Raw genomic sequence first — 17766 nt, 5'->3', positions numbered from 1 at the left:
TTTTCAACTCATTCATTCACATCAAGCATATTCTGACTCCGTGTCAGTTGACCAAAATCTGGGTCAACAACCCTAATTTAAGTGGACTCCTAATTTAAGTGGGCTCCTAGTTTTAGATTGGGTTACTAAAAAATAATATATATATGTAAATTTTATTTTTTTTAACATATTTATAAGTATACGGTGCGGTGTGGTGCAAACCAAAATTTCACACCGCCAAACTGCGCACCGCACCGCATCACACGGTTTGCGGTGTAGTGTGGTGTGGTGCGGTCGGTCACCGCGGTTTGCCATTTTAGATGCTCACCCCTAATATTAAATGCATAGCAGAGCTTGCTTACTTATGTATGGCACTGATTAGTTAGGGACAGCACTGGCCGCATATTACTGACCTGAGAGTCAGAAACGGCACAAGCGTCCTGAACGCAGGGCCGATAAAAGATTAGATCTAATCGATATTAGCGTTGAATGACTATGGGAGCATTAATGCTGGACCGAACCTAAGGTCAATGAAACTTATAAGCGCTTGTCTAGTCTATGACTAGTTACTCAGAGCCAGGGCCAAAGGCCTAGGTGACAGCTTGTCACATGGCTAGGGAGCGGAATCCCATGGTTATAACTCTATGGTTATGAGGTAGGTTATGTTGGTGACTAGTTCATCAAGCACCTATCTTGTTTAAGCTAGTGAGAGGATCACTTATTTGTAAAGCCCCAGTGACCCTATCGTCACATGGCTAATGGGAACGGAACCCATCTTAGTGACTTTTGTGACTGTTACTCATCTGTTTTGGACTGAAAGTCCTAAATGATTATTATGATCATTGTTGATATTATATTCATGCGATATTGTGTTTTCTTGCTGGGCTTTGGCTCATGGGTGCTATGTGGTGCAGGTAAAGGGAAAGAAAAGCTCACCCAGCCTTGAGTGGAGAGCTTAGGTGGTGTTGTGAACATATGCAGCCGCTTGACCACCACAGTCAAGGAGTTCTCAGAGGAACTAGGGGGTTTACCCTATTTTTGCCGCTTAGGTCAGCGAGTTTGTAAATTTGAAACTGTAATGACCATTTTGAGTTGTAAATAACTTGTAAACGTTCTTTATGGGCCCATGAACAGTTTTATGTTTTAAATAAAATATATCATTTCCTTTAGATTGGTTTTCCACCTTAGCCAGTTAATAATACCTAGAAGCACGTTTTTAACCAAAGAACTCGGGTAGAGAGTTAAATTTCCTGTTCACCGTAACTGTTCTGGGGTAACCAGGGTGTTACACTATCACCATTTGCAGAGAATGGACGCTTGGTTAGTTTGCCTTCTAGACAAGACTCACAGACATGTAATTCACCTAAGGTGAGTTCCCTCAAAGGCCCGTCCTTTTTAACTTTGAATCCTATCATAGCCAATGTGACCTAGTCTCAAGTGCCATAAATACGTCATATTATCATTATCGGTCTTTTGACGTTTATTGGTCCTAGGTTTAGCTACTTTGAATAAATCATTGTTAAGAGCGAGGGGTTCATTATGTCTCAGAATATAAAGCTCATTTTCCAAACATGCAATACACTCCATTGAAGGAAATAGATATATTAGAACTTGTGAAAGTCATAACAAATCGTTCTAATTGCAACATGGAAACTGAAATTAAATTTCTACTAAAATCCATAATAAAAAATACATCATTTAAAATTAAGTATTTATTGTCGAACTTCAAACGAGCTCTTCCTCTAGCTTGGACCGCAACGAACGCTCCGTTCCCAACTCTAAGCTTTAAGCCGCCTTCGTCCACTTCCTCCCACGATTCAAGAATCTGTAAAGAGTTACAAACATGGTTGGTAGATCCAGAATCAATAATCCAAACGAATTTATCATTCTCTAAAACACATGTTTCTAAGATAAATGAACTATAATCATTACCTTTGTTTGTCTTTGCTAGAAACTTGGGGCAATCTCGTTTCCAATGCCCCTTCTCTTTGTAGTGAAAGCACTTATCTTTACCTTTCTTGTTTTTCTTATTTATCCCCTTAGGTGTCCGTGCACTAGGTTGTGCACTCGTCTTTGTAGCCTTTGCAGGCTTGGGGTTGTTGTTTTGTCCACCTTTCCTCTTGTTTCTAGCTTTTGAAGACGAAGCTTGGTTAGCTTCAGCCTTAGCTGGATCACCAGCAACAACAATACTCTTATTTTCTCCTCCTTTACTAGGTCCACCCATGATAGGCTCAAAAATCTGAAGCTCGTTCATGAGTTGCGATAGACCATAGTTGAGTTGATCATGAACATGCGAACACGGTGCCATTCAAGCATTCACGGTGTCATCACGTATGTGCAGAGACGGTGCTATCCAAGCATTTATGGGGCCATCACGAACGTGCAGACACAATGCTCGTTCTGATGATTCGTCAATTATGACGAACTTGAAGTTGGCACCAATCAATACAAAGTTGATGTTTTGCTTCCATTTAAGGAAGTTCTCTCCAGTGAGTTTCTCCATCGAAATTTGAGAAAGGATGGGAGTAGAGACAACCATACTTAAAACTACAAATTATCAATAAAATAGAAATCAATAGCATTTGTTCAATAAAACTCTTATTCACACAACTTTTAAGAAATAGCACAACATATACAAAAATATGTAAGATATGAGAAAAAAATACCAAAATAATCATATCTCTATTTCTTTAGGTTTTTAACTAATCTATGATATCATTGTCCCGGTTGATGAGAGTAAAAAATACCACTAGTTAAATAAAGTTGTAAACTTATTTAATAATGGGCGCCATTATTAACAACCTAATATTCGATCAAAATAAGAAAACAAAATCTCTTATTTTATGAGCTAGACCTACGGTTTCAATAATCACAGATTTAGTCCTAGTAGTCACCGTAGGGGTGAATCTAGTAGAATTTGACCTATAATTATCTATCTTTTGAAATCTAACCTTGTCAAAATAACTAATGAACACCTTCCGTAGGGGGACGAATCAAAGCGTCTCGAGACTCCATTAAGCTATTGACTTTGTTAAACCAACGGTGGAGATCGAATATAATTCTTAAAATAAGCTCATTATAAAATTAAAAATAGTATTTTTATTATTTTTCGAAAATTAATGACTGTTTCTCCAAAAAAATTGTAATATTAGAATTTTTAAAACCAAAGTCCTATAATTTCCTATTAATTCTCAAGTGTCACATTGAAACAAATTCAATTAATTTAGAATTATTTGTTGCTAATCAATATTTAAGTTTAACTAATATAATGAACCTATACAATTAAATCCAACTCAGGTAAATGGGCCTTAACAATTGGGCTTGTATGGAGGAGGGTTGGGTCCAATATGTCGTTCCTACTACAAAGGCCTCCAATCTTCCATACAAGGTCCAAAAGACAAGAATTTAAACCTTCATTTTATTAATTGTTATTAATTGATTAGGCCCAATATAGTCATGCAAAGCAAATGGGCTTTCACAAGTGGAACCACCCACAAGAGAAGAATTTAAATTTTACATTTTCTTTTTTTTTTTGGTAAATCAGAAAATAGTATATTAGACTAACAAATTTACAACCTGCAGCACCACAAAAGGCCTGATTCTTTACTGTTCTAATTACAATTGATCAAACCAAGTCATATCTCTAGTTGTTAGACCCCTGTACTTAATTCCAGTAAACCTATATCTGACCACATTTTTAATATTTGTACAATTGAACTTGCTTGTTTACATCTAAATTGCCATAAAACCACATTTTTGTTGAGCCAAAGCTGATAGCTCAAAGCAGCCAATGTGACAATAAAAACTCCTTTTTTAAAGTTGTTGTGCTTGCTGTGTCTGATGTTACTCATTAAACCATGGATCGAAGTAGCTGGTGTCCTCCACTGTAACCAATTCTTCACTTCTTGTAAAACTCTGCTGCTATACAAGCACTCAAAGAACAGGCGCTGTATATTTTCTAAACCAGATCCACACACTACACAGTCTGTCTCTTGACAGATGTGAAATCTCTGAAGCCTCTCTCTAACAGGCAATCTTCCCACCATGATTAGCCAAACCAAGAATCTATGCTTTGGTACAGTTAATTTGTCCCACACCAGATGATACCATGTAACGACCCGAATTTGCTAATCGGGCTTAGGGCCTTGATTAGTGTGCCTGGAGGGCAATAAATGATTTAATATGCTAATATGTGGATTTATGTGTATATATGATTATGATGCATGTTTAGTTAAGTTAAATATGCATGTGGACCCCATCTGGATATTAGGGGTATAAATGTGATAAATGTTATATATGTGATATGTCTGTTCAGCACGATCCGAGACAGTCCTGGGGAGCGGTTAGCCTGAAAGTCACAACAGGATTGAGATTCGGACTCGGGGCGAGTCGAGGGGTAATTCGGGTATTAGATGAGTTATGGGGTTATCGGGACATGAAAATAAATATTTGGAGATATATTTGTGGATAGAATGTCTAGGCGGGAATATTGGGGAAATTTACCATTTTGCCCTCGGGGACGTTTTGGTACCCCGAGCCTTGAGGTAACCCTTTAGACTTAAGCCAAGTATAACAAAATAGAGGAATAGTTTAGAAACTTAAGAAACCGACATTACCTTATTCCTCCCAATTGAAGTTAGCTCTTATCCCTTTCTCTCTTTCATTCTCTAAGAAAAACACAAGGGAAATTCTGGTGTAAGCTAGCCTAAGCAAGGTATTGGGCTGAGTAAATTCAGGAGCTTAAAGCTTGAGGATTGAGGAACAAACACAGGGACTAAGCTTTGCAAGGTAAGCTCTAATTACAAAGATTATGTTGAGAGTTGTTGCTGGTTTGTAAGAGTTGTATGCTAGTTAAGTTTGATGTGATCTTGAGTGTTTTAGTTGGGTTTTGGAGCATATTTTGATGGAGTTTTGATGTGGTTACTGGGTTGTAATGTGTGTGGTAATCATCTGGGTTTGTTAGATAGGTTTTGAGTGGGTTAGCTTGAGGAAGATGCAAGGAAAGTGATGGAAATTCTGGGTTCGGTGATGAGGGTCGCGGCCCGTGTGCGCGCGCGGCCATGGGAGGCTGAGAAGCTCATGCGCGCCGCGGTGCTTGGTGCACGCGCCGTGGCCCGTGTGGGGGGCAGTGTGGTGCTAGCCTCTGTTTCGAGGCTAGCCACAGCGCTTGTGGGAGGGGTCGCGACTCTTAGTGCCAAATAGTGTTTTTTTAGGGTATTTAGGCTTAGGAACTCATTGGGTATGGCTCGGGATGGATTTTATCACCCGGATTGATATAATTCAAGGTCTCGGAGGTTAGGGTTATGGCTCGAAGTTATTTAATGGATTAGAATTTGACGGATGAACATTGTTAATGTGTTGTGACTAGGGTTTCGGAGAGGCTCAAGTTAGAGGACTGTGCTCGGGGTTTCGGTGCTCAGAAAGCTCAGAACTCAGGTAAGAAAACCCTTGTTCCCATAGAATTGTGTGCAGGGCTGAGCCCAATGTGTTTGAATAGAATTGGTATGCAGGGCTGAGTCCATATATGTTAGAACTGCGGGGCGTAGCCCCTTTAATTGAATATGCTAGAATTCTGTACTTGCTTGCTATGCTATGAATATTATGATGTGAATGATCGGCTAGAGTCGAGAACGGTGTGGACTGAGAACGGCGTTGGGCATATTGAGTGCAAGGGCGAGAATGGCAAAGGGCTGGGAGCAGCGTTGAGCACGTAGAGTGCGAGTTGCCAGGGCGGGTCCCTAAAAGGATACCTGGGATATCCTCACGGCGTGGTCCACGAACCCAGGGCTTGGTAAACGCCTGGGACGGCTAGGCCGTATGTGTTTAGCCCATTGGTGGCCTGTTTATATGCATGTTATATGTGTTGCATATGTTTTCTGTTTGTGGGTTTTCTTGCTGGGCTTCGGCTCACAGATGCTCTGTGGTGCAGGTAATGGTAAGGAGAAGATCAACCAACCATGAGTACAACAGGCGTAAGGCGGCGTGTACATGTTTGGCCAGCCTGGCTGCCACAGCCAGAGGATTTTTGGAGATGCTTGTAAATAAATCTAGATTTTGTCGTTTAGTCGACGTGGTTCAATTTATATGCTGTAAATATTTCTAAACTGTATTTTGGGATCCCAAGTGTAAAGCTTTTTATGATTTTCTATGGAAATTATTATTTTTCTAAAGTTTCTCTTTTGTTTATAGCTTAATCACACTGTTTGATCTAAAACCTCGATTAGCGAGTTGAAAGCACGTTTTTAAACTCACTTAGTAACGACTCTAAGGAAGTAAGGCGTTACATGCCAGCTAACCACATTCTGTATTGGACATAGTAACCGATAGCCCTGTTTAATCTGGTATTTCTCAGACTCAAATTTCTGGGTGTCCAAAGTCTGGTTGAAGCTATTTTTGACATTGACAATTTGCTTCCAGTACCAGCTACTTGTTGATGGAGCATCATAACTCCCCCAATCAGATGTTCCCAAGTAAACATGATGGACCCACTTGATCCAAAGATTGTCTTGTTTTGTTTCCACAGCCCATATATATTTCCCTATAGCTACCTTATTCCATTCTAGCACATTTCTGAATCCTAATCCACCCTCCTTTTTTGATTTACATAGTGTTTCCTGTAAATGTGGAAATTTCTCCTTGAGAATTTTATTCACGGATGAAGCTCTATACTACGAGACACCTTCACTAGGCGAGGGCTCTCGGCCATTTGCCCATCCGAACTTCACCCTCGTTATGCGAGGGTCCCTAACTGGTAGTCCGTATGCACCTGGTTCCATCAGGCATCAAGCCTCGCCTACACTCGGAGGAAGAATGTCAGCCTCGCCATGCGAGGGACCCTCGCTATGCGAGGGTGGGGGCTTTGTTGTGGCATCCGTGCTCCTAGCCTCGCGACGCTGCACCTGGAAGGAGGAGAGGCAGCCTCGCTATGCGAGGGTGTGGCCTTGCCACGGCGCTCTTGCTGCTAGCCTCGTGTCTATGCGACCCGCATAGACCGGCCCTGACCCTTGGCACCTTGACTTCTCAGGACATGCATAGGTTGAAGCCTCCTCGACATAGGCACGAGATCACTTGGGGGAACCTTGTTGATATGCCAAACGAACATGGAGCATTCAACGGTGTTGATGCTCATAATCTCATCAAGAGAAAATATAAGGCCGAAGCAGAGCCCCAAGGCCACCGTCTCGCAAGGCCTCCATTCCGCGAGGCCATCAAATGGGCGAGGTCATCAAACAGGCGAGGCCATCATATGGGCGAGGGCCGTCCCATTCCGCGAGGCCCTCCCGTCTCGCGAGGCCACCGTTCCGCGAAGCCCTCCCGTCTCGCGAGGCCACCGATCCTTGAGGCCATCCAGTCCCGTAAGGCCACCGTTTCGCCAGGCCCTCCCGTCTCGCGAGGCCACCGATCCGCAAGGCCCTTGGGCCACTCCCACCATGCCCATGCGCGGATGCGAGGAAGGTTGCGAGGCCGTCTATGGCGCCCCACGGACGAGGCCGAGGGAGGCTGTAAGGCCGTCTATGGCGCCCCATGCGCGAGGCCGAAGGAGGCTGCGAAGTCGTCAATGGCGCCCCATGCGCGAGGTCGAAGGAGGCTGCGAGGCCGTCAATGGCGCCCCATGCGCGAGGCCGCGCAAGGTCCCACGCGCGCATGCCCCGTGAGGTCCATTAGCCCACCATCTTCTCAGGAGGCCGACACCCCGTGACTTGACGCGTATGGGCCCAAGACCCCTACTCAACGCCACGGCCAGTACGGGCACCAAGGATCCCCTTTTTCACACCTCGAAGTCCCTATGCTTAGGAGATCCAGTACGAGTCGAATGAGACATATTTGTACGACCAAGTACTAAGTACGGATACCAGTGCCAGTGAGATTGCTAGGGTAAGGATCATGGTCCGTACGTCTACGGCCTTAGGTCAGAACCGACACCATTACCTCCTGCGCCAATACGCCTGCCACCACGCCTCAAGCAGGGGTACAGACAAGTAGTGGAGACATCCCCCTGACACCTGCTCCTGTACGGGATGTACAACCACTACCTCTGAAACCATTCCTCTAACACAGTACGTATGTACCACTTGGTCCCCTGGATCATCATGTACCTAAGGCCATTAGAGCCCATTATAAAAGGAACTCTAAGACCACCTGAAAGGGGGTTGGAAAACTGAATGTAAAAACGGGACTTAAGAAATATATGTTTCTGGTATTCATGGTTGCCTAAGTTTTCTCCTGTTGTTTAGAGTTCTTTCTATCTGATTCATAGCTTCCTATAGCATAGAGATTGAAGTTTTCTAACCATCAATCGTTGACGAGTTCTTACCATCAACATTTCCCAACACACAAAACCAGGCCCCGAGTACTTAGGTGCTGCTTTCCATAAGAAGGCTCGGCAGATAGCACTTATCTTCTGCAATATTCCTTTGGGTAATATCATAATCTGGGACCAGTATGAATGAATTGTGATTAGGACTGAGTTGATCAAAGTTACTCTACCTGCATATGAGAGATTCCTAGAACTCCAAGTTTTAATTCGAACAGCCATTTCTCCACTAACAGTTCACAATCTTCAGCTGATATTTTTTTTGAACTGATTGGAATACCTAGATATCTTAATGGTAGAGTGCTTCTCCCAAACCCCGAAACATACATGACTCTTTGGACTTCCATGGTACTCATTCCGCAGCAGTAGATAGCCGATTTGGCTTCATTTGGGTGCAGTCCAGATGACTGAGAGAATAACTTGAGGCCTTGTAATAACAAATATATTGATTTAAAATCACCCTGGAAAAATAAGAGAACATCATCCGCAAAGCATAAGTGATTTAACTTGAGATGGGCACACCTATCATGATATTGAAAACTTGTTTTGTTACCTACTTTCCTCAGGATACATGTGAGGTATTCCATGCCTAGCACGAAAAGTAGAGGTGACATGGGGTCTCCTTGCCTGAGACCTCTTTTTGCTGGAAAATATCCCTGCATTGAGCCATTCAGCATTATAGAATATCTGGGTGTACGTACACAGGTCATGACAAGCTTAACCAAATGATCTAGAAACCTCAAAGCACTTACATCTCCTCAATAAAATCTCATTCCACCGTATCATAAGCCTTTATCAGATCTAGCTTAATCATACAACTAGGCCTTGATCTCTGTAATGACCCACTAATCTAGACTATTTGGTCCATTAACAAATCTATACATAAAACTTACATTTTTGCGGAAATACCATACTTTATTAGAAACTTGTAGAAACAAAGGTTACTTTCATAAAATAAATAGGATATGGGTACCTATTGTCTTTAAAACAAAAATAACTTAAAGTAAAAAGAGTTACATAGAAAATGTGGAAAATACATTTAAAACCATAAAAACATAAATAAGACTACATCCTCGAATCGAATAACGCTCGGCTCCTTGACTCCATCCACCATTGATACACATCCTCTAAGCGTCACGAATCTTACCGCCTCTAAAGCTTATTTTCCTGCACATAAACAGAAAGGAATGAGCCTAATGCCCAGCAAGAAAAATCTAACACATAGTCATAACACATAGTCATAAACATAAATTTCGTAATAAACATAAAGACATATCATAACACATAATACACTTATTATAATGGCCATTATTACTTGGGGTCCCATAGACTAAACAAGCTTATGCCCATGAGATTAGTGGGGTCCTACCAGCTAAATAGGCTTATGCCCACAATCTTTTTGGGGTCTTGTTAGTCAAATAGGGCATAAGCCCAAGCCTACAAACATACACAATCATAACATATTCATAACATATCATAACATAACACATAAGATAACATAAACATAAACATATTGATTCTAGCCTATTTTCCTTACCAAAGTTACCGGGATATGTGGACTGAGTTGGGACTTTTTGGAACACTCCTAATAACCATTAGAAAGAGTGAGTCTAAAGAAGAAAAGAGATGAAAAGGAAAATGGGAAGACTAAACCATTGAAAGTACACTTACCAAAACTTATGTGCTCAAGAGCTTAGATTTCCTAACCAAAATGAAGATTAAGGTTAGAGATTGAGTAGAAGACTATGAGAAAGAGAATAACATAATACAGAAATGAACTAGAGTTTTGGTTACCTCAAAGACTTGAAAGACCAATCTAACCACAACCGAGATACTAACGAACCTCACTTCCCAAAGTGTTTGATAAGCTTATGATGATCAAGCTTATAATCCCCAACCCAAGTGTTTACACTCTCACAATAACCTAGCAACTTGCAGCCTCTGAACTTAGCTTGATGAATGAAAAATGCTTGGTGCTAGGTCCTATTTATAGAGTTCTAGGAATAAAAATCTTCTTTTTAGCTTTGAATAAAAATAATAAATTTAATTGAAAATATTTGAATATCCTTCAGCTAAAGGCTTAGGAATTGTTCAAATTTTTCAGAGAGATTTAAGGATTCAAAGCTTGATTTTAAAATAATAAAAACAAATAGAATCCTAACTTCTAACTCCCTAAATCTCGTAACTCTAAACTCCCCTTCAGTAAAATCAACATATCTGGAGTTGTAGAACTCCAATTTGGACTCTCTTTATACCGTTAGAAAGCTAATTAAATTATCTACAACTTTTAAGAAATACTATTTTTCGAAATTCCTAAGATAACTGGGTCAAAAATAGGTCGGAAGTTACAGTACCCTAAAGTTACGAAAAATCTATTTAATTATCTAAATATCAACCTAATCCACAAATAAATAAAATTGTGATAAATGTCATGCTCCTATCAGATTTTGGCGAAGACTAAGTCTTATATTTCTCTTATTAAAATAATAATTTCTTAATAATCATACATATGATAAGTGTTACTATCTTATTGGGTCTATCTAAACCTTATAATATAATAAATATAATCCTTAATATCAGTCATATTAATCAATCTTAGGTTAAACTTAATATTCTTAAACTATAGGTTATACTTAGAAAATCTATAAGTACTACTATGAGTGTCCAAATAATTCCCAGTCTGAACCAAAAATCCACAGTTACAAAGATAATGCTATAAATACTATCATACTACTATCTATCTTAGCTAAGTAAAGTCTTGGACTCTACAATCTCTTCCTACCATAATGCCTTACTAGGTCCTGACAAACCATAATATTGTGAGCAATATATCTCCCTTTGATAAACCCACCATGATTTTCAGCTATCAACTCAGGTAAAATATTTCGCAGCCTTGAGCAAATCATCTTAGCAGCTACTTTATAAACCACATTGCAACATGCAATTGGTCTAAAATCACTAACCCCGGATGGACAGTTTGTTTTTGGTATCAAAGTTATGCTTGTAGTATTCAACTCTTTTAACAGATGCCCTGAATGAAGAAGATCCAGCACAGCTGCACTAACATCCTCACCAACTATCCCCCAATTATCCTGAAAAAAACAGCTTGGGTAACCATCTGGTCCAGGGGCTTTAACACTTGGAATATCAAACATGGCTCTTTTAACTTCTTCACTTGTATATTTGGACACCAAAAGTTTAGCCTTCTCATCAGTTAACACAGGGCCAGCTCCTACTATGTTAAGTCGCACTTTTCTTCTTCCTGCCAACTGTGAGCCCAAAAGCTGCTGATAATAATTCAAGAACGCTGTGACTACCTCTCCAGGGTTTTCTACCCAATGTCCAGCCATGTCTTGTATTGTATAGACTCTATTCCTTACTCTCCTTGCTCTTATACTTGAATGAAAGAGCTGAGTGTTTTCATCTCCTTTTTTGATCCAATCCATTTTTGATTTCTGATGCAAAAAAGAGATATAGATTTTATGAACATGCATATACTCCTGCCTTGCCAATTTTTCTTGCTCTATCAGTTGCTCATTCAAAGGATCTTCCTACAAGCAATGTTGCTTCCTGATTAACTTTTGAAAGGCTAAAGTATCAGCAACTGAGATATTGTCAAACCCCTTCTTATTAATATCCCTGAGAATAACTTTGAGCCTTTTTAATTTCTGAACCAAAGTAAACATGGCAGTACCTTGACATGGCTGGTCCCAACTATCTTGGACTTTTTGCTTGTAGTCTGATGCATGTTGCCACATGCGAAAGTACTTAAATGGCCGTTTCCCCCCTCTGAATTCTGGGTATACTGTTAGCACAGCTGGAGAGTGATCCAAATTTCCTTCAGGTAAAAACATTACTTCCGCCAATTCATACTTGATGAACCACTCTTGATTAGCCATTACTCGATCAAGCTTGGAGTAAATTCTGCTATTTTTGTCTTGCTTATTATTCCAAGTGAAAAAACAGCCCAAATATTTCACATCTTCAAGTTTACACTCTTCTATACAATCTTTAAATGCCAAAGTCCCAGCTCCCTGTGACCAGTTTCCCACTCTTTCTTCTATACATAAGAAACTTTACATTTTCTTATGGGCCCAAATAAAACCTATCATTTTATGAATATTTTATTTGGTAAAATCCATATATCTATCAAACATATGGGCCACTATATGCATCTAAGACCAATTGCAAAAATACCACATATATAGTGCAAACAAACATGTTATAATTAATATAATCAAACAAAGCGTGAGCTCCTCCTTCTCTCTCTGCCATGGCGCAACGACGAAAGGTGGTGCAAAAGCTTGCTCAGGCTGACCCACGACAAGAGCTCCCTTCATCCACAGACTCACCGTCAGATGCTCCATCGACTGAGCTGGTCAGTGAGAAAGAAGCATATGAGACTGTGCCCTCTGCGATCCCTGAGATTCCAGATAAGGCGAAGGTAGTTTCTTCTCCGATTGCTCCGTTTTCGCCAAAGGTTAGGTCCGACTCGTGGGCGGAAGAGGCAGAGACTCAAACATTCCAAGAAGCGGCTAAGGCTACCTGGTCACAATTCAAGGAATCCCTTCCATTTCAGGGGGGTTCAAAATTAGAATTTACGGAGCCTCTTCAGAAGGATGGACAAAAGATTTCCCAACTGGATATAGAGGAGATAGAAGTTGAAGCATCAATCTGGAATTCGGCTTTGATCTGTGTTGTCATTGGTGCTAATCCACCATTACCAGCTTTTGAAGGTTTTATCAACCAGATTTGGGGGAAGCTTGGGATTGACCGAGTGGCAAGGATGAATTTTGGTTTTACGATGGTCAAGTTCAGAGACGAAGCTACACGTGATTTGGTTTTAGAATCAGAGGTAATCCATTTTGATAGGAAGCCAGTTATCTTACGACCTTGGACGACTGATATTGAGAATCTGAAATCGATCAAATCGGTTCCTGTTTGGATCCGTCTTCCTGATCTTGGTTTACAATACTGGGGCACCAAATGTTTGAGTGCATTGGTTAGTACTATTGGAAAACCAATCATGATAGATAAGGTCACTAAGGATAGATCGATGATTAAGTTTGCTAGAATACTGGTTGATATGGAAATATCATATACTCTTCAAAAATTCATTAACTACATCAATGAGAGAGGCCAAGTAATGGATCAATTGATAGACTATGAGTGGTTGCCTACTAAATGCTCTAATTGCAAAAAGTTAGGGCATACAGTTTCTTCTTGCAAGCATGTGGAAGGTATGGTTTGGAGGAAAAAAAAGGCCCCAGTTCATGCTACAGAAAACATCACTAAGCATGATGCTTCAGGCAGTACACTTAACCAAAGGCAGGATAGTTCAGCTCAGGTATTAACTGAAGTGGAACTGAAATCCCAGATTGAGGTGCTTCCTAAGGAGCAAGGATGGGCTACACCGAAAAAACCAGGTACCAAGAAGGTGAAATCCCCTGTTATTGGTCAGAATACAAAAAATGCTTTCAGTGCTCTTCAAGAACAGAAGCAATTCCTAAATGATCCTTCTCCATTATTGAATTTGAATTGAAAATTTCAATATAATGAGCTGGAATGTTAGAGGGTTAAATAAGAGGAATAAGCAGATATCTGTTGGTGATATTTGCAAGATAAATAAGATTGGTTTTGGGGCTCTTTTGGAAACCAAAATAAAAGGTGATCGAGTAAAGGATGTTATGAACTCTAGTTTTATGGGTTGGGATTATTATAGTAGTAGGGCCCTGGAAGGTAGAATCCTGTTAATCTGGAAGGGCAGCTGGGTCAAAGTATATGTTTTGGTTGATCATGCTCAGTTTATTCATTGTAAGGTTCAGATCTGCGCAACAGACCAATCTTTTTGTTTAACTGTGGTTTATGGCTTGAATCAGCTAGAGTTGAGGAAAATTCTTTGGTCTGAGTTGGCTGTAATCTCTCTTCCTGTCAAACCTTGGTTAGTTATGGGCGATTTCAACTCTGTCTTTGATGTAGCAAACCGTATAGGGGGTAAGGTCATTTCTCCTACAGAATTATAGGATGCTCGGAAATGGCTTGATCTTGGGATTGTGGAAGAAATGAAACTGTTGGGTTCTTATTACACTTGGTCGAATAATCAAGATGGTAATAATCGCATTTTTTCCAAATTAGACAAAGTGTTCATTAATGAGGCTTGGCTTGATACTTTTCCAAATGTCAATGCTATAGCTAATTGGGAGGTTGTTTCTGATCATTGTGCCATCATTTTGAAGCATATTTCTGTCCTCAAGAATGGTTTGCGCCCTTTCCGTTTCTTCAACATGTGGACTAGTCATCCGCAATTCAAACCTACTGTTTTTGACTAGCTGGAATAATCCATTACCGTTAGAGGGTTGTGGATTACAACAGGTCTCGAGGAAATTACAACGACTTAAGTTTGTTTTGAAGAGATTCAATTGGAGGATTGTTGGTGATATAGTTAAGAAGTATGAGGAAAGTAAGCTATTGTACCAGCAAGCTAAAAGCAATTTATTCACTAATCCGAAAAGTCAAGTCCTGAGCGAAATTGAGAGATCTTCTCACCTGGAGTTCAAAAAGCAAGAGGCTGCTTATGTGAGTTATTTGCATCAGAAAAGTAAGGTTGATTGGCTTAGATTCGGTGATGAGAACTCAGCTTTGTTTTATGCCAGTATGAAGAAAAGGAAAGCGCTTAACAGAATTGTGTCCTTTGTAGATGAAAATGGCAGAGTTGAAGTGGATTATCCAAAGGTTATAAGTCATTTTACTCAGCACTTTCAATCTTTTTTAGGTGGAGCTAGTGCAGCAACTGGGTTAGTTGAAACTTCAATAGTGCTCTCGGGTCCTACTCTTAGCATTGAAGACCAAACTTTCCTGATCAAACCTTTCACTTACCAAGAAGTCAAAACAGCTATGTTTAGGATAAAGGCAATAAAGAGCCCGGGTCCAGACAGGTTTGGGGCTGGTTTTTACAAGAGTCTATGGTCTGTCATAGGGAAAGAAGTGGCTACAGCAGTGACTGAATTTTTTGGTTTAGGATACATTCCGAAGAGGTTGAATAGTACCATATTAGCTCTTATTCCCAAAGTCACTCAACCCTCAAATGCCTCAGAATATTGCCCAATAGCCTGCTGCAATACACTATACAAATGCATATCTAAAATGCTTTGTAACAGGTTGATTCCTATCCTTCCCAAGTTGATAAATCAGAACCAAGGAGCTTTTGTTAAGAATAGAACTATTGCTCATAATGTTCTTATTCTTCAAGACCTTCTTAAAGGATATAACAGGAAAAGAGTGTCACCTCAGTGCTTAATGAAAATAGATCTTAGCAAAGCCTATGATTCTATTGATTGGGATTTCCTTGAGAATCTGTTAAATGCTTACAAGTTTCCTGGCAGGTTCATTAAATGGATTATGGTTTGCTTGCGAGGTTCTTCCTATTGCATTCTTATGAATGGTCAACTCTATGGAAATTTTAAGGGTGGTAAGGGGCTGTGTCAAGGTGACCCTATTTCCCCCCTTCTCTTTGTCCTAGTTATGGAATACCTCACACGAGCTCTTCATGGGGCTGCTAAAGATAAGAATTTCATATTTCATCCGCTTTGTAAATCTTTGAACATAACTAACCTATGTTTTGCGGATGATTTGTTGCTAGTTTCCAAAGCTCATATCAGCTCTATTCAGATTATGCAGCTGATTTTTAAATCATTTTCATCGGCTTCTGGTCTGAGTGTTAATCATGCCAAGTCTCGCATTTATTTTGGAGGTATTGCTTCAGCTGAGAAGGAGAAACTTCTGTGTATTTCTAATATGATAGAAGGGCAGTTTCCTCTAGTGTATCTTGGTGTTCCTTTGCGGCCTACTAAGTGGAAAGTTATGGATTGTGATCTCATTATTTCGAAAATTAGGCAAAGACTTCATGGCTGGGCCAGCCGTAACTTGTCTTATGTTGGGCGTGTGCAGCTCATTCAGTCAATTCTATTGGGGATTAGGAACTTTTGGATGAGCATATTTCTCCTTCCTCAGAAAGTTATCAAAGAAATTGACTGTTTGTGCATAATTTTCTTATGGGGTGGCAATGGCTTTCGAAGTAAATTTCATCTAGCATCTTGGGACCATGTTTGCAGACCAAAGTCTTATGGTGGTTTAGGATTTAAAGAGGGTGTTCTCTGGAATAAGATTAACCTTGCCAGATATGTTTAGGCGATCTCTTCTAAACAGGATAACCTGTGGGTCAAATGGGATAATTGCATCTACTTAAAAGGCGTCCGAATTTGGGATTATGTTTTGCATCAAGATACTAGCTGGTACTGGAAAAAGCTAGTTAAGGTGAGCAAGTTTCTGTCTGAATCGCTCATGAATGCTGTTGTTTGTAAGGGGAAAATTAAGCTGAACAAACTTTATCTGCTATCTATTTCTGGTTCCCCTAGCACAGGTATGAAGAATATTTGGTGTAAACTCTCAGTGCCCAAACACAGGTTTATTCTTTGGCATGCTTATCACCAGAAGCTGCTTACCAGAGATCTATTGCATCACTGCAATATCCCTGTTATCTCTCAAAGTTGCCCGGTTTGTGAGACTGAAATGGAGAGCCATGCTCACCTATTTTTTGACTGTTTGTTTTCTACGAAAGTGCTTCAGGCGGTTGCTAATTGGCTGGGAAATCTTATGTGGCCTAGGAATTTCTAGAATTGGTGTTGCTGGCTGGAAGAGCCTAGTAAAGATGACCTGTCTCAGGTAGTTGCAGCTTCATTGGCTGCTTCAGTATACTTTATCTGGCGAAATAGAAACAAGTGCTGGTTGGAAAGCTATTGTTTTTCTGTGGCCCATGTTGATGCTCTTATTAGGAATTCAGTTAAGGCTAGAGTTAATAATCTTAGCCGTAGGAGTAAAAATCTGACTTTGAGGGAGAAACTGATGATACATTTTTTCTCTAGACTGTAATTGAGGGGGAGTTATCTGCTCCAGCCTGTGTTTGTATTTGTTAGTTATTCAATATAATTTTCCATTTCTTGATCAAAAAAAAAAATATATTATAATTGGATGAGTCTATTCATGTTACTTTATGAGGAAGTCTATGAACTTATGCCAAAATACCACAATTTATTTCATTTGCAAAAATACCACAATAAATTATCTAGAATTTATCAAAAAATTCGAATTAATTAAATTTTTGCAAAAAAAAAAGTCAATTTAAATTTCATTTATCTACAATCAACTTGGATTAGGTTAATTTGAAAAAAAAAATATCAATTTAATTTAAATATAATTTATCAACAATTAACCAAAGTTAATTTAAATCTCATTTATTAAAAAAATATATTTTATTAATTGGTTGGAAAAAAAAATGATATTTTTTAAAATCTAACCAATTTTAAATTTTAAAATAAATATCTTAACTGTTTTTCAAAAATATCTTGTATTGTTACAACAATAAGCTAATATTTTAACCATTTAAAAAATATATATTAATAGTTATAACAACCCTA

At 39.7% G+C, this 17766-nt stretch overlaps 1 long non-coding RNA gene across 1 annotated transcript; it reads right to left on the bottom strand.

The window, feature by feature from the left end:
- Positions 1-9408: 9408 nt before the first annotated feature.
- On the bottom strand, positions 9409-10288 carry LOC133816066 (uncharacterized). The gene is made up of 4 exons (XR_009884997.1): positions 10088-10288; positions 9965-9995; positions 9831-9878; positions 9409-9460 (listed from the first exon to the last, which is right to left on the bottom strand). It is a non-coding gene; the product is annotated as an uncharacterized LOC133816066 (long non-coding RNA).
- Between the last annotated feature and the right edge of the window lie 7478 nt (positions 10289-17766).

Source organism: Humulus lupulus, chromosome 2 (genome assembly GCF_963169125.1).
Source record: "Humulus lupulus chromosome 2, drHumLupu1.1, whole genome shotgun sequence".
NCBI classification, from domain to species: domain Eukaryota; kingdom Viridiplantae; phylum Streptophyta; class Magnoliopsida; order Rosales; family Cannabaceae; genus Humulus; species Humulus lupulus.
Note: the sequence above shows the minus strand (reverse complement) of the source record. Positions and strands in the feature narration are given on the sequence as shown.